Source organism: Rhinolophus sinicus, linkage group LG04 (genome assembly GCF_036562045.2).
Source record: "Rhinolophus sinicus isolate RSC01 linkage group LG04, ASM3656204v1, whole genome shotgun sequence".
In the NCBI taxonomy this organism is placed as follows: Eukaryota; Metazoa; Chordata; class Mammalia; order Chiroptera; family Rhinolophidae; genus Rhinolophus; species Rhinolophus sinicus.
Genome location: NC_133754.1, coordinates 81,967,345 through 81,992,659, shown reverse-complemented (window position 1 = coordinate 81,992,659; position 25,315 = coordinate 81,967,345).

The window sequence follows — 25,315 nt, the reverse complement described above, 5'->3', positions numbered from 1 at the left end:
TATTCCTCAATGTGACATAAAGTCAAGTCAAGTGAAGCAAAATGCCCCTGCATTAGGCCCGGGACCTGACTGGCACATTGGACATTAATGGTCAAGACCCAAGATATGTCTCTGGCCTCCTTCTACCTCCCGCTGACCGATGAAGACAATAATGCTGGCTCTGGTCTTCTTGTCTTGACTCACATTCCCGTTCTTCACTTCCCTCCATGCTGTAGTGCCCTGTGGAACTTCACTTCTTCCGCAATCGCTCTTATACGCTAGCATGCTTGTCAGATGTTCTGTTGCTCCTTGCCTTACCTGAGTCCTCATTCTGTTTGAGGATATTAATTCCCCCGTAGTCCTCTCAAGTGAACTATGTTTTCAACAAAACATTTCATCTAGCTCAGAGTCTAGAGCTAGGCTTGTCAATGAGTTCTACTTCTAGGTACCACTTCTAGACCATCAGTATCCTCATCCTGCTTTTAAAACTCTTGTCCCTTTGAGACTCACCATCTCCAGCACCACATTCTAGGTGTGTACACTCTTAAATCTACCCCATTTTAGGTTTTATATTTACCCTCACTTTTCTCAAATCGTGACTGCCAGAGTTCCTGATATCCCCAATGGTTTCCGTATCTCTAACTTCCACAATAATGAACGTGGCCTTTAGTATACACTTTACTTGGCCTCTTTTCCGACTTCGATACCGGTGACCATTTCTTCCTTTTGGAAAGTCACTTCTGCATGCCTGTCAGTGACAGGGCTATTTTTACTTATGCGCTATTCCACGTGAACCCCACTTGGGATTGATAGCCAAATTTTATAGATGAAAAAAAAAAAAAAATCCCAGTTAAGTAGTTTAAGTGCTAGTAAGGGCATATCAGAAATTTAAACCTATAACCATCTTAAGGATCTTAACCAGAACATTTTATGATCTCCCTGTTTTTAATGAGATCCCAGTTCAGCATTACACAGTGAAAAGCCTTAGACAACGAGGAGGTGAAACATGATTCCGGGAACTGGGAGATGGCAGTTGGATGTTGAAAAAAGCTAACATTTCAGATCAACCTCACTGACACCCTCTGTACTACCTCCACTGATCCTCAGATGTGACTCTTCTTTCCCCAAATTTACCTGAAGCAATTATTTTTGCTAGAGGAACAAACCAACCAAAAAGTGACAGGTACAAAAATAATTTTCCAATGATGAAGTTCAACTCCTCATTTCAGTCACTTCTTTTCAGGCAGCAAGTGACTTATTTGCTGTGTAGCCAACACATGCTGCCTTATCTGTGTTGTTTCTTGTTGTGTTCTTCATCTGTCTTTGCAGACTCAGGCTTGACTTCTCCAGCAAAAATTGCATTCAACATTATTTTTCTACTCTATTGTTACTTGTGGAAATTGTGGAAAATATGTGCTTTATTTCTATAAGTACCCAGATTCAAAATTATTATGTAATAAGTTAGTCTCCATAAAAGATTGCTGGTCACACAATCACCTTTAACATGTGGATGGATAGGCCATAACTTTCTTTTAAATTAAATAATACAACAGATATGGTTTGCCTTTTTAATTTACAATTGTTCAAATTATACTTCTTTCTCAGCACAAGAAAATATTAAGTAAGTTAAAAAACAGAATTTTGGCCCTATGCTGAGTTGAAACTTACTGAATAGTCACTTACTTAGTGCCCTTGTGAATACAGCTTTCTAATACACCACCAGGGAGTAGATTCGACTTTGTGATAATTTGGATTATTAGGTATTTAAAAAATAAAACCTCAGCTAGAATTGCACTTTTAATACAAACAACATTTCATTATATTGTCAGCTCCCTAAAGAGAGTTACCCTTTCTTTACTGGAAGTTCCTTTTCCATTTACACAATTGATGTTCAGAAAAAGAATTTTAGATAATACTGATAATAAGAGTGTCATGAAAGGAAAGGTTAATGTCTTTATCTATGTAAAAATGAGGTGAGAAGTGTATGATTTGAAGAAAATGAAAAGACTGAAACTCTGATGCTGGAAGGAATTGCATTTGAACGGATGAAGTATATTTCATTATTTCTTTTCTTGTTTAAACCAACTATGGTTTAGGAACATTCTTGCAAAAAGACAGGCACATGGAGATATTTATCAGTCAGATAAGAGTCCATTCAAATTGGAGGTTTATTTATTTATTTTTTATATTGCTATTGTAGAAATTCAGTTAAGTGCAAGGTCTAGTGATGGAGACAATATAGAATGATAGAAAATTTATATTTTTCTTACTATTCTTATCTTTTTATATAAATAGAGAGATAAAACACAGTTTCATATAAGAAAAGGAAATTGACTTTTCCTCACTTTTAATTCTGTATCGAAAGCTTCTTCATCATAAAGCATACCCTGGCCCATGCAATTTGACACCCACTTGCAAATCCTTATCAGCAATATATATTTTTTTTATCTTTGGTTCCCTGATTCTATTACCAGCAAAGACATACTCTTATTTAAAATTGCTTATAAATATGCCTCAGTTGAGTGTTAATTTTCTTTTCCTAATCTCTAAGATGTTATAAAATAGAAGCACCCCATAAATCGAAAGTATGATGATTTTTGGTCATCTGAGTATTCTTTTTATTTTCTGCAGTATGAAAAAGAAAACAGCATTCTAAAATAAAGACAAAGAAAAATTCAAATATTCTCCCAATATTTCAGGGAGCATGAAAATGAATACAGAGGAAGAAAGATGAATAAATTAGTAATTTTATTAAAATAATTTACAAGCTTTTAAGCTGAGTTTTACCTTTATACAAGCTTTTCTCTATAAATTTCAAGGAATCTTCATATGAGTCCTGTGAGGTAAAGAGAGCATTAATATTACTGTTTCCATAGAAGGCAATAAAGCTCAGAGACGTTGGGATGAGTTGCCAAGGTCACACAGGCAGCATGTAGCAAATAACCTAGGTTTCCTTATTCCAAACTAAGTGTTACTTTTAATAACCACAGCTGCCACCTCACAATGTACATTTGGGAGAATACTTAAAAATAATTGGGATTATTGGTGTATCTTACAGGTACATGGAACTCTAATTCTGCATGTTTCCCCATCATTACAAGTAAACAGTAAACTACATTCACCCTTCCTGGGGATATTTTTTGGACTAAGTAATTTTAAGCAAACAAATGACCAAAAAGTATGATAATAAGAATTGCCAGTTGACTTTTATTCTTGCCACAGGCAGCAGTGTGGCAGGTGCACGTAAGTCTTGGTGAGACTTATTAAAAATAGGACCAGTTCGTACACTAGCTATATTTGGACTGGTTCTGCACCTATGGCAACCATAAATTGTAATTGGCTGTTGACGGTTATTACTTCATTGTTTCTGGGACGGATAGCCACATATTGTAATTTCATATAAACAACAAAGAATTATAACCCAATAATCACAGTGATTGATTGAGAAATAGTCTCTTAGAAGTACCATAGCTATTTTACTCAAGCAATGCTAATGACCTTGACTTCATTCAATAAGATATTTCTTTAAGTAGTTCAAGAAAATGCATTCATTTTTATTATCACTATGCCTAGCACAAGTAATCCATTTTTCATCCATGAGTTTTTGGAGATTCAAATTCAGTCATGGAATTACAGACTGGATTTTTATGTTCACTGAGAAAATAGGCATTGAAAGATAAATAAGAAATCTGTTAATTCTCAGTAAACAGACAAATCTCAGCTTTAGTACCAACAGTGCCTGGGGGGAGGGTAGTGGTTCAGTCTTGCTGTTCAGGAGGCCCAGATAGTTTCTCAAAGATATTGAACACTAGCAATCAAAGATAAACTTTTTATATTGACACACCGTTTTAGAATAAGGAGTGATGGTAGACTCCTGGCAGGTGTTCTTTACAAACCTGTAGTTGGTCAGTATTACTGTGGGTGGCTTTCTGAGCCTCTCTGGTCCACAGCTTGCATGAACACTACCTCACATTGTTCAGGAGCCCTGTTTCTAGTCTTCTCAATTGTACATCATGTGAACCGTACATTTTTAAGAAGCTGGAAGGATGTTGTATAAAGCAGTGGCTCTCACATGTGAACATACCCCAGAATTGCCGTATGGGCTTGGTTTTATAGTTTGCATCAGTGTACCCCCAGAGTTACTGATTAAGTAGATCTGGAATGGGGCCTGATGCTTCATGTTTCTGCCAAATTCCTAGATGATTTTAATGATGCTGGACCAGAGCCTACCCTTTGACAACCACTGGTCTATATTAATAGTTAATAGCAGGGTCTCTCGCATCAGAGTGCCAAAATTCAAATTGAATTCCATCACTTCACAGCAGGTTTAACTTTAGTGAGTTTTTCGTTTGTTTGTTCTGTTTTGTTTTTGTGGCTTAGTTCTTTGATCTGTGCAATGGGTCTAATACTAGTACTGTATAACTCATAGAATTACTAAAGATAGTGCCCCAAATAGAGGAAGCAATCAACAAGTTAGTTATTGTCATTATTCTCAGAGATCCATTTGACTCTAAGCTCAGGATGGCCAATAAATATTATCTGCTGTTTACAGATACACCACGCTCATGATGAGTCCCACCAGATATAAGGGAAATAACACCTTGAGTTATGTATTTAACTTTAGCTGAAATATTTCAAGAAAGGCTTTGATAAGCTGGAATACATCTAGGGAAGGCAAAGGAATTCAAAATTGTCACATGAGGGATGGTTGGAAATATTCCTAGAGAAGGGAATCCATAATAACGGCACCTCACTATGTTAGAATATCCAAACGACTATCATACATAGATGCCCTATTATGTGCGTTCCAAACAAATTTTGCCTTTACATAAAGAATATGCTACTGGTTATACTCTTAGAAAGAATGGGATTATTCTTTGTTTTAATTCCTTGTTATTGATTGTGTTGGAGAAAGAAATGAGTGATTCTTTATTATGAACTTTGGAGAAAAATATGCTACTTGCACAGAAGTCTGGGTTAGGCAGTCTTTTAGGGACTTTCGATATCTAAAACACTGATTCCTTGGTCCTATGGACTTGCCTTTACCTTCGACCCCATATAGATCATGTTTCCAAACGAGGGACTATATTCGAAGTCTAGCTGATTATGATGTAATTAAATGTGCCTACAACAGTTGTTGATTTTATTCAGTAAAATGTGCCTACATGGCCCCACAAGAAGTAGAATCTTCATTATGACAGTCCTGCTGCTTAAATACCAGTCTGAGACAATTGTACTGAGTTGTGACAAATTGGACTGTCCATATTTTCAATCATGCCTGATTCTCCTATTGTTGTATGAACATGGATTGCGTTATCTTAGTGCAACCACCTGGCTCACCACAATGCAAAGCTGCTGTTACAGCAAAGACAAGAAGAAGGCCTGCTGCTGTTGACTAGGCTTTTTGAAACCGGCAGTAGGGAGAGAACCAAGGAGCAATGATGATGGAGGTGACTGTCCTTAGGGAATGCTGTCTCTCACCAAACATTGCTGTAAAAACTATATTTCCCCTCTGTAAAACATCTATCTATGAGTGTTCACTGCATAATTCATTCAGTCTATTTCACGCTTTTGCCAATTGTGCATTTATGTTTTGCTGTTTCCCTCCAGACAGATAAATACTATATGTTAAATGACAAAACTTTGGGTGTTGTATAGCATGGATAGATATTAAGCAATAAACAGCAGTGAAGGAAAATATTTAAAAGACTTTCTAGCAGATACATGGTATAAGGGAAAGGGCAGAAGGCGAACTGACTTTGGTTGGTGAACACACAATCTGATGTATAGATAATGTATTACAGAATTGTACACCTGAAACCTATGTAACTTTACTAACCATTGGTACCCCAATAAACTTTAATTAGAGAGAGAGAGAGAGAGAGAGAGAGACAGAGAGAGACAGAGAGAGACAGAGAGAGACAGAGAGAGACAGAGAGAGACAGAGAGAGACAGAGAGAGACAGAGAGAGACAGAGAGAGCATGGCATCAGGCAGAACTGGTTTAATGCCAGATCTTTTACTTGTTGTTGTTTAAATTTTGGCAAATTGTAGTTAGCCTTGGCTCTCACCCGTGTAATGGCGGGTAAGTGTGACTTGAGCTGGGGTGGTTTGTGTATTGTGGGAAGGAACTCCATGAACCAGGGAAGGGGTGGACTTTCATATCACACAAAATACAACTTGGCAGGTATACGCAGTGGAAGGCACAAAGGCTCCTAGACACACAAGCCTTGCTTAAAACCTGTTTGAATTCACTGAGCATCTAAGGAAAGAAACTGTCAAAACAAGACCTGATAAGCAAGGAAAGCCCACAGCCATGTATACCCAGGTATTGTGCAGGAAGCAGGGAGTGAAGTACCATGAACATCAACTACTGTGCTGACATCATACAGGACACTTTTTGGGGAGATGGTTTTAAGCATTAAAAGTACTGTGTTTAAATTCAATGTTCAGCAGACACCATTCTGTTAAAAATTATTTTTCCTGTGTAGGTCTGGTTATCTAAGAGTCCCTGTTCTGGTTATATTTGTCATTATAAATTGAAGTTTGCAGATTTGGTTAATGAAAGGCAACCTGAGAGACTAATCCCCCTGCAGTGTGCTATTTTTTACAAGACCTGAGCCTGTGAGGATGAGAGCCAGACCTAGTGTAAATTCACCAACATGATACATTTTACTCTATGAGACCTTTTGGAAGAAAGCCTGCCAGCTTTCCGCTGAACACCAACTTCAGTATACTGACATTTTGAAACATCTTTATCGGCCCTGTGCAGTTTTGAGAATTAGAGGCAATGTAAGTGAATAAACTGGAATTTAATGGATTTTATTAAACTTAATAAATATTACTATAGACATCTGAATTTAAAATGATTATTCACTATTATATTTAGGGCAGTTTATTGAATAAAAAATATAATCACAAGGGGAGTTACAGAAGGAATCTTTAAAAGTAAATTTGTTAAGTGGTGACCGTATTATAACAATAGAAAGAGTATGTCATATTTATGGAACATATAATACGTATCAGGAACTACTGAGAATACATATATTAACTCTTAATCCGCAAAATAACCTTGTGAAGTTATCATAGTCTCCTATTTAGGGAACTGAGTCATACAAAGTTAAAACAACTCATGAAAGTGTTTAGCCCAGAGAGTCTGGAGCTGACCCTGTACTGTAAACACCCTCAAGGAATGTGGTATGTTAGGGGATGCTGCAGAATACAACTCACCTTCCCAACATCTACCTCAACTTCCTTCTATCTGCCCAACTAAAAGAGAATTTTTGTAATCTCTCTCTGTCTCTCTCTGTCTCTCTCTGTCTGTCTCTGTCTGTCTCTCTCTGTCTGTCTCTGTCTCTCTGTCTCTCTCTGTCTCTCTCTGTCTCTCTCTCTCTCTCCAGGTGTGATCTCCCTCTAAAGTGTGACTAAATTCTGAAAGTTAACAAAATTGTCAAATTGGAGCTCAAGAATGGCACAATAAAAGGGTGGGAGAGGTAGTTGTACAATTGCATGTATGCATACACACATGCATGTATGTGTTTTATTGCTCTCCATCCTCTTTTTCCTCTTGGCCTCCATGAAAATGTGAAAGTTGGAACTTCAGCAATCATTTTGGATCTCAAAGTGACCCCAAAGACAGAATCCATGCTAGTAAAGCTATTCAGATAGAGTTTGGTCTCTGATGAAATAGAAGCTGCAAATCAAACATGGATGTTTTCATTGGACCTCTTTTTACTTGACAGAATATAACCTTGTGTATTTAAACCAGTTATATTTTGGGGTTTCTATTATAAGCAGCCAAAACTGATCCTAACAGCTAACAGGGTGAGGGTTGGCAAAAGAGAAAATATTTTTAATCATGTTTCCATTAAAAAATGGAAGCCAAGTCACCAATGATGATCTTTCTCATATTCCTCCACTTACCTCTATCTTTCATGGCTATTTTTGTTTTAATGAAACTTGTGAATTTGGTAGTATTTCAGGATAGTTTCACAAAGGTAGAATCAATTTCCTACCTTAAATAAAGTAATCACGTAATGTCCCCAAACTGCAAAACTTGTGAGAATGATAGGAGGCTCTATTAATAATTATGGTTGAAAAATGTACACCCGTTTTTCAACCCAGCCAAGGCTGCCTGGGTAAACCATGCTTAAAGATAGGAAAACTGAAGGAAAAGAGGGAAAGATACTATAGTAGAGACAAAAATGTGAAGTAGAAAGAGAGAGTGACTGATTTTCTTTTTACCTTTTAAAATATTTTTTTATTTTTCAATTTCAGTTGGCATACAGTATTATATTAGTTTCAGATATACAGCACAGTGATTAGACATTTATATAACATACGAAGTGATTCTGACACCATAGTTCTTTACAAAATTGTCTATATACTTTATGCTATACTTTATATCCCCATGACTATTTTGTAACTACTAATTGGTACTTCTTAATCCCCTCCCCTTTTTCACACATACCCCCAAACCCCATCCCATCTGGCAACCATCAAAATGTTCTCTATATCTATGGGCCTGTTTCTGTTTTGTTTGTTCATTTATTTTGTTCTTTAGGTTCCACATATAAGTGAAATCATATGGACTTTTCCTTTCTCTGTTTGATTTACTCCCCTCAGCACAATAACCTCTAGGTCCATCTATTTTATTGCACATGGCAAGATTTCATTCTTTTTTGATGGCTGGGTAATATTCCAATGTATGTATGTACCACCTTTTTATCCATTCATCCGTTGATTGACACAAAGGTTGCATCCACATCTTGGCTATTGCAAATGATGCCGCTGAACATATGGGTGCTCATGTCCCTTCAAAGTAGTCTTTTGGGTATCTTTGGATAAATATTCAGAAGTGGGATTACTGGGTCCTTGTTTGTCTCTTGTTATAGCCTTTGATTTAAAGTCTATTTTGTCTGGTATAAGTATTGCTACCCAAGATTTTTTGTTATTTTTATCCATTTTCATGAACTACCTTCTTCTGCCCCTTTATTTTCAGTTTGTGTGTGTCTTTCGATTTGAAGTTAGTGTCTTGTAGGCAACATATATAAGAGTTTTCTTTTCTTATTCAGCCATCCTATGTCTTTGGATTGGAGCGTTTGATCCATTTACATTTAAAGTATTGATATGTATGTAATCATTGTGATTTATTACTCATATTTTTTACCTTTTTAAAGAAGTCTCTCTAACATTTGTTGTAATACTGGTTTGATGGTGATGAGCTCTTTTAGCTTTTTCTTGTCTGGGAAGCTCTGTCCTTCTATTCTAAATGGTAGCTTTGCTAAGTAGAGTAATCTTGGTTGTAGGTCCTTGCTTTACATCACTTTAAATATTTCTTGCCAATCCCTCTGTCTGGCAAAGTTCCTGTTAAGAAATTAGTTGATAGTTTTATGGGAGCTCCCTTGTAGGTAACTAAGTGCTTTTCTCTTATTGTTTATAAGATTCTCTTTTAGAGAAAGACTGATTTTTATTTTTTGGGGGGTTTAATTTCTATCCCATAGTGCCTCACAATTTCAGGAATCATAAGTAAAGATTAGATGCTGATAACGGGGCTCACTGTGGTTGTTATTATTACAATAATCACAATTATGATCTATGAACATTATTTAATATGAACACCATATTTCAATGGGAGTTTATGGAAAAACAAATCTTAAAAGTAATTTCAGAGTTCTGCCAATCCTTTGCTGAAATAGTGCATCGGGGCAGATAGGAATAAGTAAGTCTGCTAGTTATTTGTTTTCCCAGAAAACCGTAAGAGGTCTAGGTTAGTTTTAAGTAGACATGCAATTCTACCTGGTGATGAGACCTTCTATCACTACTAGATTTTGGTTTTTTTATGGCTAAAGTGTGGGTTTTTCCACAGTGGTTCACCATATCATGTACTCAAGAAGCAAAATAACCAAACATCTCGAACATCTACTTTACTTTAAAGTCTCCTAAATTAATGCTGAACAAAGACCACTGAAGCAGAAAATAAAAGCATATCTACGTATATGAAGAAGGATTACGGAATATGTGATGCAGCAGTTTCATGAAGATGGACTTGCTAAGGAAAATGATAGGCCCAGTGGGAATGAAAGAGAATAGACACTGATGGTTTGTAGTAGAGCCAACCAAAGGGGGGAAAAATGTAGCCACCATATCTAAGCAAAGAGAACCACAATAAGAAAACTGAAGGAGGAAACAAATGACAAGAACAAAATAATTTTCCTCTTTGATCGGCAGTAGCTCAAGTTAGGAAAGACAATTTTATCTGCATGTATCTTAATTGGAGATTCAGAGTGAGAAAAAAATAGGCTTTATTTAGGTTTCTAAATGAATTTCTCCTTTGTGATCTCAAAACAAAAGGCCAAAAAAAAGGAATAATTGCATGTGCATAACACCCACAGGATAACAAGTATTCAACAATGAAGAAAAGTGATACAACTGTGAGAAATACAGTGCTTTCAGGATGAACAGCTGCCTAGAAATTCAGTTTCCAATGGGGAGAGCAAGATCACTCATTAAGTTGTGTACAGTCTGGTGCTGCACACAGTATTATGTGGTCTATAGTCCTGGAGGATTGGCCATGGGTAAAGCGAAAGCTATTTTAAAATTTTGATTTTGTTTCACAATATGCTTTCTAGCTTATTTTGTTTTGCTTTCTGTGAGATAGAAATATTCTGCTTATAAATAACATGCAAGTGGCAGATAATTGAATTCCAACCTGGGCATATATTGCCTAGGAAGTGAACAGAAAAACTATCTAGTATTTTGAGTAGCACTTGAATAAAGGAGTAAATGAGAAATGAAGTTTACCATCTTATTTCTTGTTTTTCCAAACTTCTACTTCTTAGCTTTGAAATGATTCATTTATGTACATCCTTTAAAAATAAGAAAGATAGCAGTTAAGGTTCAAAAGTATTTATTTAAAAAAATTTTTAACCTTTTTGAATTGTTAAACGAGAGAATTAATTTATTTTTAACTGTCTCACTTATAATTTTATTTTTTTTTACTGTTACAACAAATAAATCTACACTCCACCAATTACTCCTAATACATTCTTTTGGTTTTCTTGTTTTTTAAATTAGTTTATTTTTATTTATGATGTGCTATTTGATATATACAAGAGAGAATAAATAATTTATGTATTTGAACATAATTTAAAAATGAGTATGATAAAATCAATACCCAACCTACGAACCAGAATTATTGCATTTCTCAAAGTACTCTTTATTCCCTAGCTCCCCAAAAGATAATCACTGTCCTGAATTTTGAGTTTAATCTTGTGCTGTTTCTGAATAACACAATTTTATTGCATACATATACAGGGGGTGCCAAAAATGTATACAAGTGGACACTTTGGTGAACGTTGCTCAAGCAATAGTTCGCGGTAATCAGAAATGTCTGGACACTGATGGTAACCACTTTGAGCGTGTCTTGTAATTGCAGAAGTCAAATGTGACTTGTATTCATCTTTTGTTATCAGTATATATTGCATATTACAATTTTAATACAGTTTTCCTTTCTTAAAATGTGTATACATGTTTTTGGCAACCTCCGTATATTCCTAGGTAAAACGTTACTGTTTTTACTTTTAATCTGTATAATTGAAATGTTTTTCTAGTCTCATAGATTAGCTATTTTTACTCTGTATTACATATCAGAAAGTCATTCATGTTGTATGTAACTGTAGTGCATTCATTTCTCTACTTTGAAGTCCCATCACACGCATATACCATGTTTCCCTGAAAATAAGACCTGGTCTTATATTAATTTTCACTCCAAAAGATGCATTAGGGCTTATGTTCAGGGGATGCCATCCTGACAAATCATGCTAGGACTTATTTTCCGGTTAGGTCTTATTTTCGGGGAAACACGGTAGCACAACGCATTAATTTTTCTGTTGGATAATATTTTTTCTTAGTTGATGCTGTTTTTATTATGGACAATGCTATTATAAACATTTTTGCGTAGATGTTCTATTTCATATATAAAATATTTCTTAGGTCATAAACCTGCCACTGGAAATTTGTTACAATAGAGTATGTGAATATTCAACTTTAAAGATAATTCTATATCATTTTCCAACATAGTTATATCTATTTACACCAAAAATAAGATGATTTAAGACTTCCAGTTCATTTATATCACTTCCAACACTTTGTATTTTCAGATTTCTTAATTCTGGAAATTTAATAGGTGTAAAAATTATATCTCAATGTCATTTAAATTTTATATTTATTGAAAAAATAATTTATAATATTCTCTTTTAAATTTCTACTGTAGTTTTTTGGTCTGTTTTCATGTCTAATACTTGTGGCCAGTTTTTTGTTCTTTGATCTATTTTCCTAGACTTTAAAAATTCGTCTTCATTGTTCTTTTCCATTTTTAATGTTTATTTTCTGTTTCAATGGTGTCTGCTCTAAACTTCTCTATTTCTTTCTTTTTTTTCTTTCTCAAACTTTTTAAAAGTTTGCTCATTTCATTTCTCTCCTAATCTTTTATTTTGTTTTATATTGTATTTTTTACATTTTTAAACCTCACACATTAAAAGCATTAGTTAGATACCAACAATATTTGTTTTGATTTTCAATCACATTGCAGCCAATGTATTATTTGCTCATGTTTCTTGTATCTCATGTCATTCTGGTATCACTGTCTTTCTCTCTTGAGATATATTGTTGAGATGTCCTTTTACTAAATTGTTCTTTTAGAAAAGGTCCATTTGCTGTCAACTATCTCATTTTTTTTTTTAATCCTGAAAATGAGTTTTATATTTAACTATCAGTTCTGAAGAATAATTGCTGGTCAGATTGTTAGTTTTTATAATAACTTCAATATATATTATTTCACTGTCTTCTTGCTTTAGTCTTTGCTGTTGAAAAATCAGCAACTCTTAGATATTATGATTTTTTTCTCAAGCCTTTAAAAAAAATGTGTCTGTTTCTAGTCAAATTCAGGGTCAAAAATCAAGGCTTGAAGCAAATTATCCCACTTTGAGAGTAATATCTCAGTATGGAAGTTCAGGGTTACATAGCTCAGCTTCTCTACCTTGTCACTGCTGTAGGATAAACCCTACTGCTCACGGGACTTCTGCATGCCTCATCCTTTTTGTTTTTTTAATATTTTCAATTACAGGTGACATTCAATATTATTTTATATTAGTTTCAGGTGTATAGCATAGTACTAGTTAGGCATTTATATAATTTATGAAATGATCCCTGAGTACTCTAGTACCCACCTGGCATTATACATAATTATTATACAATATTATTGACTATATTCTCTATGCTGTACTTTATATCCTTTTCACTCTTTCATAACAACCAATTTGTACTTCTTAAACTTTTCAACTTTTTTACCCAGTCACCCTCCTATCTGGCAACCATCAGTTTGTTCTCTGTATCTGAGTTTGTTTTTGTTTTGTTTGATGATTTATTTTGTTTGCTGATTTATTGATGATAGCCATTTTGACAGGTGTGAGGTGAGATCTCATTGTGGCTTCAATTTGTATTTCTCTGATGATTAGTGATGTTAAGCATCATATATATATATATATATATATATATATATATATATATATATATATATATATATAAAACTTTCTATGTGTCCTCTTTGCAGAAATGTCTATTCAGGTCCTCTACCCATTCTTTAATTGGATTGCTAGTTGTTTTGGTGTCTAGTTGCATGAGATTTTTCATTTCTAATATAAATTTTGGATATTAACCCCTTATCAGATGTGTCATTGGTGAATATCTTCTCCCATTCAGTAGGTTGTCTTTTCATTTTTTTTGATGGATTCCTTTGCTGTGCAAAATCTGTAGTGTAATGCAGCCTCATTTTTTTGTTTGTTTGTTTCCCTTGCCATAGGATATATCTAAGAAAAAATAATCATGAAGAGCAATGTCAGAGGATTTACTGCCTGTTTTCTTTTAGAAGTTTTATGGTTTCAGGTCTTACATTTAAGTCTTTAATCCATTTTGAATTTATTATTGTATATGTTATAAGAAGGTGGACTCATTTCATTTTTTTGCATACACATGCCCAGTTTTCCCAGTAGGATTTATTGAATAGACTGTCTTCACCCCATTGTATATTCTTGCTTCCTTTTCATAGATTAATTGACCATATAGGCATGGATTTATTTCTCAGGTCTCTATTCTTTTCCATTGATCTATGTGTCTGTTTTTATGCCAGGACCATGCTGTTTTGATTACTATAGTCTTGTAGTATAATTTGATGTCAGTTATCGTGATACCTCCCACTTTGTTATTTCTCAAAATTGCCGAGGCTAGCTGGGATCCTTTATGGTCCATATCAATTTTGGGATTATTTGTGCTAGTTCTGTGAAAAATGCCATTGGTATTTTGATAGGGATTGCATTGAATGTATAGATTGCTTTGGGTAGTATGGACATTTTAATAATGTCAATTCTTCCTATTATGAGTACGGTATATGTTTCCGTTTATTTGTGTCTTCTTTAATTTCTTTCTTCAGTGTCTTATATTTTTCCAAGTATAAGTCTCTTACCTCTTTGGTTAAATTTATTCCTATGTATCTTTTAGATGCAATTGTAAATGGGAGTGTGTTCTTAATATCTCTTATAGTTCAATATTGGTGTATAAAAATGCAACAGATTTGTGAATAATAATTTTGTATCTTCCTATTTTATTGCATTAATTTATCAGTTCTAACAGTTTTTTTTTGGTAGAAACTTTAGGATTCTCTATATATACCCTGTTTCCTCGAAAATAAGACCTAGCCGGACAATCAGCTCTAATGCATCTTTTGGAGCAAAAATTAATGTAAGATCTGGTATTATACTATATTATGTTATGTTATAATATATTATAAAGACCAGGTCTTATAGTAAAATAAGACCGGGTCTTATATTAATTTTTGATGCAAAAGACACATTGGAGCTGATTGTCTGTCTAGGTCTTATTCTTTTGGGAAACATGGAATTTCATGCTATCTGCAAATAATGACAGTTTTACTTCTTTTTCAATTAGAATGCTTTTTATTTCTTTTTGTTGTCTGATTGCTGTAGACAGGACTTCCAATATTTATACTGAATAAAAGTGGTGAAAGTGGACATCTTTGTTTTATTCCTGGTCTTAAGCAAAACACTTTTAGTTTTCACCATTGAGTACGATGTTAGCTGTGGGTTTGTCCTTTATGGCCTTTATTATGTTGTGGTAAGTTCCCTCTACTCACACTTTGCTGAGAGTTTTTATCATGAAAGGATGCTGGGTTTTGTCAAAAGCTTTTTCTGCACCTATTGATATGATTGTGATTTTTATTCTTCATTTTATTTATGTGGTGTATCATGTTAATTGATTTGTGGATAATTGAACCAAACTTGCATCCCAGGAATAAGTCCCACTTGACTGTTGTATATGCTCTTCTTAATGTATTACTGAATTCAGTTTGCTAATATTTTGTTCAGGATTTTTTCATCTACATCAGGGATATTGGCCTATAATTTTCTTTTTTTGTAATTTCTTTGTCTGGCTTTGGAATCAGGGTAATGATGGCCATTTAAAATGAGATTGGGAGCCTTGAATATACTTGCATTTTTTGGAATAGTTTGAGATGGATAGGACTTAATTCTTATTTGAATGTTTGGTAAAATTCACCTATGAAGCCATCTGGTCCAGAAATTTTGTTTGTTGGGTATTTTTTGATTACTGATTCAATTTCATTATTAGTAATTGGTACATGAAGATTTTCTGTGTCTTCTTGATTCAGTCTTGGAAGATTCTATGTTTCTAGGAATTTATCCATTTCTTGCATATTGTCCAATTTGTTGGCATAGAATTGTTTGTAATATTTTCTCATAATCTTTTGTATTTCTTTGGTGTCATTTGTTTACTTCTCCCCTTTCATCTCTGATTTTCTTTGTTTGGGTCCTCATTTTTTCTTCATGAGTCTGGTTAAAGGCTTATCAATTTTGTTCATCTTTTTGAATAATCAGCTCTTGATTTCACTGATATTTTGTATTTGTATTTAGACTCTATTTTGTGCGTTTCTGCTTTGATCTTTATTATTGTCTTCTGTCTACTCACTTTGTGCTTTGTGAGCTGTTCTTTTTCTAGTTCCTTTCTGTGTAAGATTAAATTGTTTACGTGAGACTTTTCTTCTTTCTTGAGGTAGGCCTGTAACACTATGAATTTCCCTCTTTAGGAATGCTTTTGCTGTGTCCCATAGATTTTGAGTTTTATTTTTATTTTTTTGTTGTTGATGTCATTTTCATTTGTCTCAAGGTATCTTTTGATTTCTTCCTTGATCTCATTGTTAACCTATTCATTGTTTAGTATCATGTTATTTGGCCTCCATGTGTTTGTGTGTTTTTCAGATTTTTTTCCTTGTAGTTGATTTCTAGTTTTATATCATCATTGTGATCAGAGTAGATGCTTGATATGATTTTTCTTATTAGTTTCATGTGTACAAAGCACTATAATAGTTAGACATTTATCATTTATACTCCTCATAAAGTGATAACCTCCCTCCCCCAATCTACTACCCCTCTGACATCACATACAGACAGCTATTACAGTTCCACTGTCTCTATTCCTTCTATTCCTTATGCTGTACTCCATTCTTGTGAATATATAGATATCAATATAGATACAGATTAAATTATAGTTGACATTTACTATTATTCAGCTTCAGCTTCAGGTGTACAGCACAATGATGAGGCATCTTCATCATCCCTGAAGTGGTTTCTCTAATAAGACAAGTGTCCATCTGACACCCTACAAAACCTTTACAACATTATTGATTGTATTCCCCAAATTGACTTTCATGTCCCGTGGCAATCTTGTGGTTACTGATTGTGTTTTCTAATCCCCTCACCTTCTCCCTTATCCCTAACCCCCTCCCATCTAGCAACCCTCAGTTTTTCCTCTATGTCTCTGAGACTGTTTTTGATTAGTTCATTCATTTATTGTATTCTTTAGATTCCACATATAAGTGAGATCATATGGTATTTGTCTTTCTCTGTCTGACTTATTTCACTTAGTATAATGTTCTCTAGGTCCATACATATTGTTGCAGATGGTAAGATTTCGTTCTTCTTTATGGCTGTGTAATGCTCCATATATATGGAGTGGTATAAGTGTATCACAGTTTCTTAATCCAGTTGTCTGCCAATGGGCATTTCGGTTGTTTCCCTGCCTTGGCTATTGTGAATAGTGCTGCAGTAAACATAAGGGTGCATAGATTTTTTTCGAATTAGCATTTTGGAATTCTCTGGATAGATATCCAACGGTGGAATTGCTGGGTCATAAGGTAGTTCCATTTTTAATTTTTTGATGTACCTCCATACTGTCCTCCACAGTGGGTGCACCAATCTGCAACCCTGCCAACAGTGCACAAGGGTTCCCTTTTCTCCACAGCCTCGCCAGAACTTGTTGTTTGTTGATTTATTGATAGCCATTCTGACTGGAGTGAGGTGGTATCTCATTGTGGTTTTTGTTTGCATTTCTCTAATGATTAGTGAGGTTGAGCATTTTTTCATATGTCTGTCATCTGTATGTACTCTTTAGAAAAAAGGTCTCTTCACATCTCTTCCAGTTTTTAGTTAGATTGTTTGTTTTTTGGTGTTGAGTTGAATGAGTTTTTATAAATTTTGGATATTAACTCCTTATCAGATATATTAATGACAAATATCTTCTCCCACTCAGTAGGCTCCCTTTTTGTTTTAGTGATGGTTTCCTTGGCTATGAAAAAACTTTTTAGTTTAACGTAATGCCATATATTTATTTTTTCTCTTACTTTCCTTGCCGGAGGGGATATATCAATAGAAATATTACTCCAGGTAATGTCTGCAAACTTTCATCCTATATTTTTTTCTAGGACTTTTATGGTTTCAGATCTTACATTTAAGTCTTTAATCCATTTTGAATTTATTCTTGTATATGGAGTAAGGAGGTGGTTCAGCTTCATTTTTGTGCATGTGTCTGTCCAGGTTTCCCAGCACCATTTATTGACTAGACTATCTTTACCCCAACGTAAATGCTTGCTTCCATTGCCATAGATTAAATTACCATATAGGTATGGATTTATTTCTGGGCTCTCTATTCTGTTCCATTGACCTATGTGTCTGTTTTTATGCCAGGACCATGCTGTTTTGATTACTATAGACTTGTAGTATAATTTGATGTCAGATATTGTGATACCACCCACTTTGTTCTTATTTCTCAAGATTGCTGAGGCTATCTGGGGTCTTTCATGGTTCCATATAAGTTTTAGGATTATACGTTTTATTTCTGTGAAAAAATGTCCTTGGCAGTTTGATAGGAATTGCGTTGAGTCTGTATATTACCTTAGGTAGTATGGACATTTTAACGATATTAATTCTTCCTATCCGTGAGCATGGCATGTGTTTCCATCTATTTGTATATTCTTTAATTTTTCTCTTCATCATCTTATAATTTTCTGAGTATAGGTCTTTTACTTCTTTGTTTAAATTTATTCCTAGATATTTTATAGTCTGAAACAATTGTAAATGGGACTGTTTTCTTAATTTCTCCTTCTTATATTTTATTATTGGTATATACAAATGCAACTGATTTCTGAATATTAATTTTGCATCCTGCTACTTTATTAAATTCATTTATCAGTTTTATTAGTTTTTTGGTGGAGTTTTTGGGGTTCTCTTTATATAGTATCATGTCATCTGCATATAATGACAATTTTACTTCCTCCTTACTGATTTGGATGCCTTTTATTTCTTTTTCTTGTCTAATTGCTATAGCTTGAACTTCCAGCACTATGTTGAATAGAAGTGGAGAAAGTGGGCAAACTTGCCTTGTTCCTGATCTTAAGGGGAATGGTTTTAGCTTTTCCCCATTGAGTACGATGTTAGCTGTGGGTTTATCATATATGGCCTTTATTATGTTGAGATAGGATTCCTCTATTCCCACTTTCTTAAGAGTTTTTATCAAAATGGCTGCTGGAGTTTTTCGAATGCTTTTTCTGCATCAATTGATATGATCATATCATTTTTATTTTTCATTTGTTAATGTGGTGTATCACATTAATTGATTTGTGGATGTTGAACCAACCTTGCATACCAGGAATGAATCCCACTTGATCATGGTGTATGATTTTTTTAATGTATTGCTGAATTCTGTTCACTAATATTTTGTTGAGGATTTTTGCATCTGTGTTCATTAGTGATATTGGCCTGTAGTTTTCTTTTTTTTGGTAATGTCTGTCTGATTTTGGGATCAGGGTGATAGTGGCCTCGTAAAAAGTGTTTGGGAGACTTCCTCCCTTCTGGATTTTTTGGAATAGTTTGAGAAGAATAAGTGATAATTCTTTTTTGAATGTTTTATAAAATTCTTCCATAAAACCATCTGGTCCAGGGCTTTTGTTTGTTGGGAGCTTGTTGATTACTGATTCAATTTCCCTGGTAGTAATCAGTCTATTCAGGTTTTCCATTTCTTCTTGAATTAGCCTTGGAAGGTTGTATGTTTATAGAGAATTGTCAGTTTCTTCCAGATTGTCTAATTTGTTGGCATATAGTTGCTCATAGTAATTTCTTTCTTTTCTTTCCTTTTTTTGTATTTCTGTGGTGTCTGTTGTCAATTCTCTTCCATTTCTAATTTTATTAATTTGGGTCCCCTTTCTCTTTTGTTGATGAGTCTGGCTAAAGGCTTGTCGATTTTGTTTATCTTCTCTAAAAACCAGCTCCTGGATTCATTGATCTTTCATATTGTTTTTTGGGTCTCTGTTTCATTTATTTTCACTCTGATTTTTATTATCGCCTTCCTTGTACTCCTTTTGGGAGTATTTTGCTGTTTTTTGGGGGATCCCTTAAGTGTAAGTACAACCTGTTGATTTGTGATTTTTCTTGTTTCTTTAGGTGGGCCTGCATTGCTATGAATTTCCTTCTTAGGAGTGCTTTCACTGCATCCCATAGATTTTGGGTTGTCGTGTTTTCATTTTCGTTTGTCTTGAGATATCTTTTGATTTTGTCCTTGATCTCATTGTTGTCCCATTCATTATTTAATAACATGTTATTCAGCCTCCATGTATTTGTGTGTCTTTCCACTTTTACCCCCTGTAGTTGATTTCTAATTTCATCACACCCTGGTCAGAGAAGACACTTGGTATGATTTCAATCTTCTTAAATTTATTGAGACTTTTTTGTGTCCTAACATGTGGTCTATCTTGGAAAATGTTCCATGTGCACTGGAAAATAATGTATATTCTGCTGCTATAGGATGAAATGCTGTAAAAATATCAATTAAATCCATCTGGTCTAATTTGTTATGTAGGCCAGTGTTTCTTTGTTGATTTTCTGTCTGGAGTTCTATCAGTTGATGTCAGTGGGATGTTAATATCCTCGACTGTGACTGCATCACTGTCAGTATCTCTCTTTACATCAGTTAATATTTGCTTTATGTATTTCGGTGCTCCTATGTTGGGTGCATGAATGTTTACAAGTATTGTATCCTCTTGTTGGATTGCTCCCTTTATCATGATGAAATGTCCTTCTTTGTTTCTTATAGCCTTTGTTTTAAAGCCTATATCATGATGTAGGTATTGCTACCTAGATATTTTAATTTTTCATTTCCATTTGCATAGAATATTTTTTTACCATATTTTTACTTTCAGTCTGAGTTTGTCTTTTGATCTGAAGTGGGTCTTTTATAGACAGCATATGTATGGGTCTTGCTTTCTTATCCAGTCTGATATCCTATGCCTTTTGATTATAGCATTGATAGGTACTTAGGTATTGCTATTTTATTATTCATATTTATGTTTTTCCCCCCTTCTTCTTATTAAAAAAGTCCCTTTAACCTTTCTTGCAATACTGGCTTGGTGTTTGTAAATTCTTTTAGCTTTTTCTTATCTGAGAAACTCTTTATCTATCCTTCGATTTTCAATTAATGCCTTGCTCGGTAGAATAGCCTTGGTTGTAGGTTCTTGCTTTTCATCTCTTTGAATATTTTGTGCTAATCCCTTCTTGCCTACAAAGTTTCTGTTGATAAACCAGCTGAAAGTCTGATGGGACCACCCTAGTAAGTAACTAGTGGCCTTTCTCTTGTTGCTTTTAGGATTTTCCTCTTTTTCTTTAACCTTTTCCATTTTAATTATGATGTATCTCAGTGTGGGCCTTTTTGGGTTCAACTTGTTTGGGACTCTTTGTTCTTCCTGGACTTGTATGTCTATTTCCTTCACCAGGTTAGAGAAGTTTTCCATAATTATTTCTTCAAATAGGTTCTCAATTCCTTGCACTCTTTCTGTTCTTCCTGGTACCCCTATGATATGAATGTTGGTACACTTGATGTTGTCCCAGAGGTCCCTTAAATTATCCCCATTTTTGATTTTTTAAATTCTTTTTGCTGTTCTGATTGGCTGTTGTCTGCTACCTTGTTTACCAAATTGCTGATTTGATCCTCTGCTTAATATGCTATTGATTCCTTCTAATGTAGTCTTCATTTCAGTTTTGTATTCTTCATTTCTAACTGATTCTTTTTTATGAATTCTATGTAATTTTTTATTCTTCCTATCTCTGTTGAAGTTCTCACTAAGTTCTTTTAGCATCCTTATAACCAGTGTTTTGAACTCTGTAACTGGTAGATTGCTTGCCTCTATTTCATTTATTCCATTTTCTGGAGTTTTCTCCCTTTCTTTAATTTGGGACATGTTTCTTTGTTTCCTCATTTTGGCACCTTCTCTGCATTTGTTTCTATGTGTTAGGTGGATCTTCTATATTTTCCAGTCTTGTCAGGGTGGTTTTATGTAGTAGGTGTACTGTAGGGTTCAGTGGCACAGTCTCCTGGGTCTCCTGAGTTGAATGCTCCAGGTGCGTCCTTTGTGTGTGTTGTATGTGCCATCCTGTTGTAATTAAGCCTTGAGTGCTGTTGGCACATCAGTGGGTGGGATTGCCCGCCCACCCCAAGATTACTGGCAGTAAGGATTGGCCATGACCACAGGCTAAGGGCTGCTATGTAGGGGTGACCCCATTGAGTGGGTTTCACTCCTGGGGTAGCTCAGCAAAAGGCCCAAGGCATCCCAGTGACTACTTCTGCCTACCTGTAAGGCTCAGACACCAAAAAAGCCTCCAGTACTGTGCAAGTTGATTGGGTTGGGGTCTCAGGGACTCACCAGGGTGGGGGGAATGGTGTTCACCAGATTAGTACAGATGCGGATTTGGTGCCAGTGCTGAGCCTGGGGCCATAAAAAATGCTCAGAGCACACTGAGGCCAGCTGCCACCAGAGTTTGTGAATAAAGTTTTATTGTAACACAGTCACACCATTTGTTTCTATATTATCTATATACTCCAATGATGGATTTGAGTAATTGTAAGAGAAAACATATGACCCACACAGCCTATAATATTTGCTATTTGATGCTTTACAGAAAACTTTTTGTCAACCCCTGACTGAGCTCTATCACTCTAAAAACACATTTGCGTTTGATATATTATATAGACACAATATTTAGTTTTCTTTATCTTTGTATTAATTAGGATGCCTTCAGTTGCAAGTAACAGAGGCTCAATTCATAGTTCCAGATATAATAAATTGATCAATTCAGCAGTTGAGCAGCGTTATTATAGACACATATTCTTTTCACTTTTTTTTCCCTGAATCATCCTCAGGGTGTTAGCTTTTGTGCTTAGCTTTACCTATTCATGGTAATAAGATGGTTTGTAGAAGACCACGCTGATCGCACATTAGTATTTCCTAATGTTAATCTTCTTAGTAAGGAGAAGCACCCCTAGAAGCCATCCTCCTGCACACCTGCCACCAATCCAGAATAGCATTATATGTTCATGCTTAAACCAACCACTGGCCAGGAGAGTAAAGTTGCCATGATTAGTGTCAAAGTCAGAGTTTTTGCTGCAATAATGGTGTGAAACAAATATTCCCGATATTTCGGTGACTTCACTGTGAAATATTTTTAATTCATAGGACTGCAGGTCAGATTATGTGGCTTTTACTTCAGAATGCAGGTCAGAGTAAAATCCTTTCCATATTCTTATTTTGGAACTAATGGCTAATGGAAGTACACTTTTCCAGTGGTCGCAGATGGACTCTACAAGATGGCAACCCAAATGACATAGCCAAATTTAAGGCTCCTAATGGGACCTGGTATACAGTGTATCTGCTTTCCTTCACTAGTCAAGGCCAGTCACACAAACAAGTTCAGTATCAGTATGGGAAACGAGCAACCTCTTCTTGAGGGGGGCACATTGTAAAGTTACACATTAAAGGGTATAATTGTGTAATTCCATTACAGAGATGGGATCAGAATTGAGAGCAATAATCTAGTCATCACACTTAGCTCAGATCAACAATATTAAACTCTTGAATTGGGGGAAAGGTCATACTCCCAGAAGTGTTATCACTACTTCATATGAACACAAAACAAGGGTTTTGTTATTTAAATAAAAACAAAGAATGCATGCTGCTTTATTTTTTCACCCATCATATTCTAACTGTTATTGCAATATTTCCAGCAAACTGAGGAAACACAAGAGGATGGCTTTAATATTATCACAAATATAAATGGCTTTTGAATAGAAAAATAGATACAAAATATCCATTTTTTTTTCTGCACTAACACATTGATAACAAAGCTCTCTTAAATATATTATGCTACTATTTCCTCAATAAACAAAACAAGTCTACCACACCTATCACACCTCTCAGTTCTTGTCAGTTAGAAATAGTAACAAATATTTTCCATTCAACCATTCAACTGATCTAGAGACTTTCTATCTTCTTATTGTGGTCATTATTCTTATGTAAGAGCCGCTCCAATTTTTTTTTTTCTTATTCATAATCTTGTTTAAAACACCCTAATTTCCTCCTACTTTTTACAAACTTTATTCTTTATCAATGATATAAAACCTGAGTTCTTTTGTATTAGTTTTTTTTTTTCTGTTTTCCTAGTTTGATCACATGTCAGATGATCTTTTATGACACAGCATTGAGAACACATTTATTAACCTTTTTCCTTAGAAGAAATTTGATTTCATTTTTAAAATTTGTTTCATACATTTTAAAATATCATTCAAGGTAAATCTTTTTTTTAAAATTTATCTCTCCATTTGGAGAGATAAAGGACTATTTTTCAAGTATGTCTTATTAATCAGCAAACTTGTTACTAATTACACACGGGCCCCAGGCCACGAGCACGGGCTGGAAGAGCAGCAATGTGAACAGTGATCACAGGCCAATGAGGCAGGCAGCTTGCTGGAGGGCCCAGGGCAGGACAAACGGAAGCCAGTTTTATGGAGCAGCCTATAAGGCTCCAGGGAACAAGGATAAGCCGGGGAATGGCACTAACAGACAGCACAGAGAAAATTACCAGCAAAGGACAGATGGATGGGATGTCCAGTAACCAAGAAGAAATCTGTGAAATTATTAGTGTGAGGGAATGGGTAGATAGAGTCCTTGAGGAAAAAAAGTAAATAGTAAATGAAAGGTGTCTGCATAAGCTGAAGCAATAGCTAGAAGTGTGTGGAATGGCAGGCCAGTCCTCAGAAAGCTTGATAAGCAGAGCACAGCTGCCACGGAGGGTCAGGCTAAAGTAAACTTTCAAATCTAAGTAATACCAATTTAGCCAAGAGGCTAGAATCACACATCCTGCTTTAGGGTCATGAGTGACACTTTAGAGGCTTAGGAAAGGGAATATTGTGTGCTATTTTCATCAGTGCATTCTTGCTTTGCTTTCTGTAGTGAATTCACTGGTCAAATAATACCAAGAGAAGAGGCGGGCAATGATATACACTCAGAACAAGAATTTATAAAGCTATTTATCCTTTAAAGATACTTACCTAGACTCTGTGAAGCTATTGTCAGTGCAGCTCCTCAAATATCAGGTTTTCAGCTGACACACAAGAGCAATTTATTTTCCCAGAGGACCTTTGGCAGTTAAAGTATTCATGCATGGCCACACCCCTGGCTACAATGAGCATGCTCAGAAATCAAGACTGAAAGCCCTCAAACTACACAAGGAAAGCCAACACACAAAAGGAGGTTGGGGAAGAGAGATACTAGGTGGGTGCACTTCTCAGTGCTGTTCCATATCCAAGTGATCATACAATGTGGATTATGTCAGAGCTATTTGTTTGGTTTAGGGAGAGTATTCCTGTGCTAGAGCTGCCTTAACAAAGTACCATAAACTAGGTGGTTTAAACAACAGACATTTATTGTCTCACAGTTCTGGAGGTCAGAGGTCAGAGATAAAGCTGTGAGCATCCACGGTTCCTTCTGGGGGCATCAAGGAAGAATCTATTTCATTCTTTTCTGGTAACTTCTGGTGGTTTGTTGGCAATGTGTGACATTCCTTGGCTTGTAGATGCATCCTGCTGAG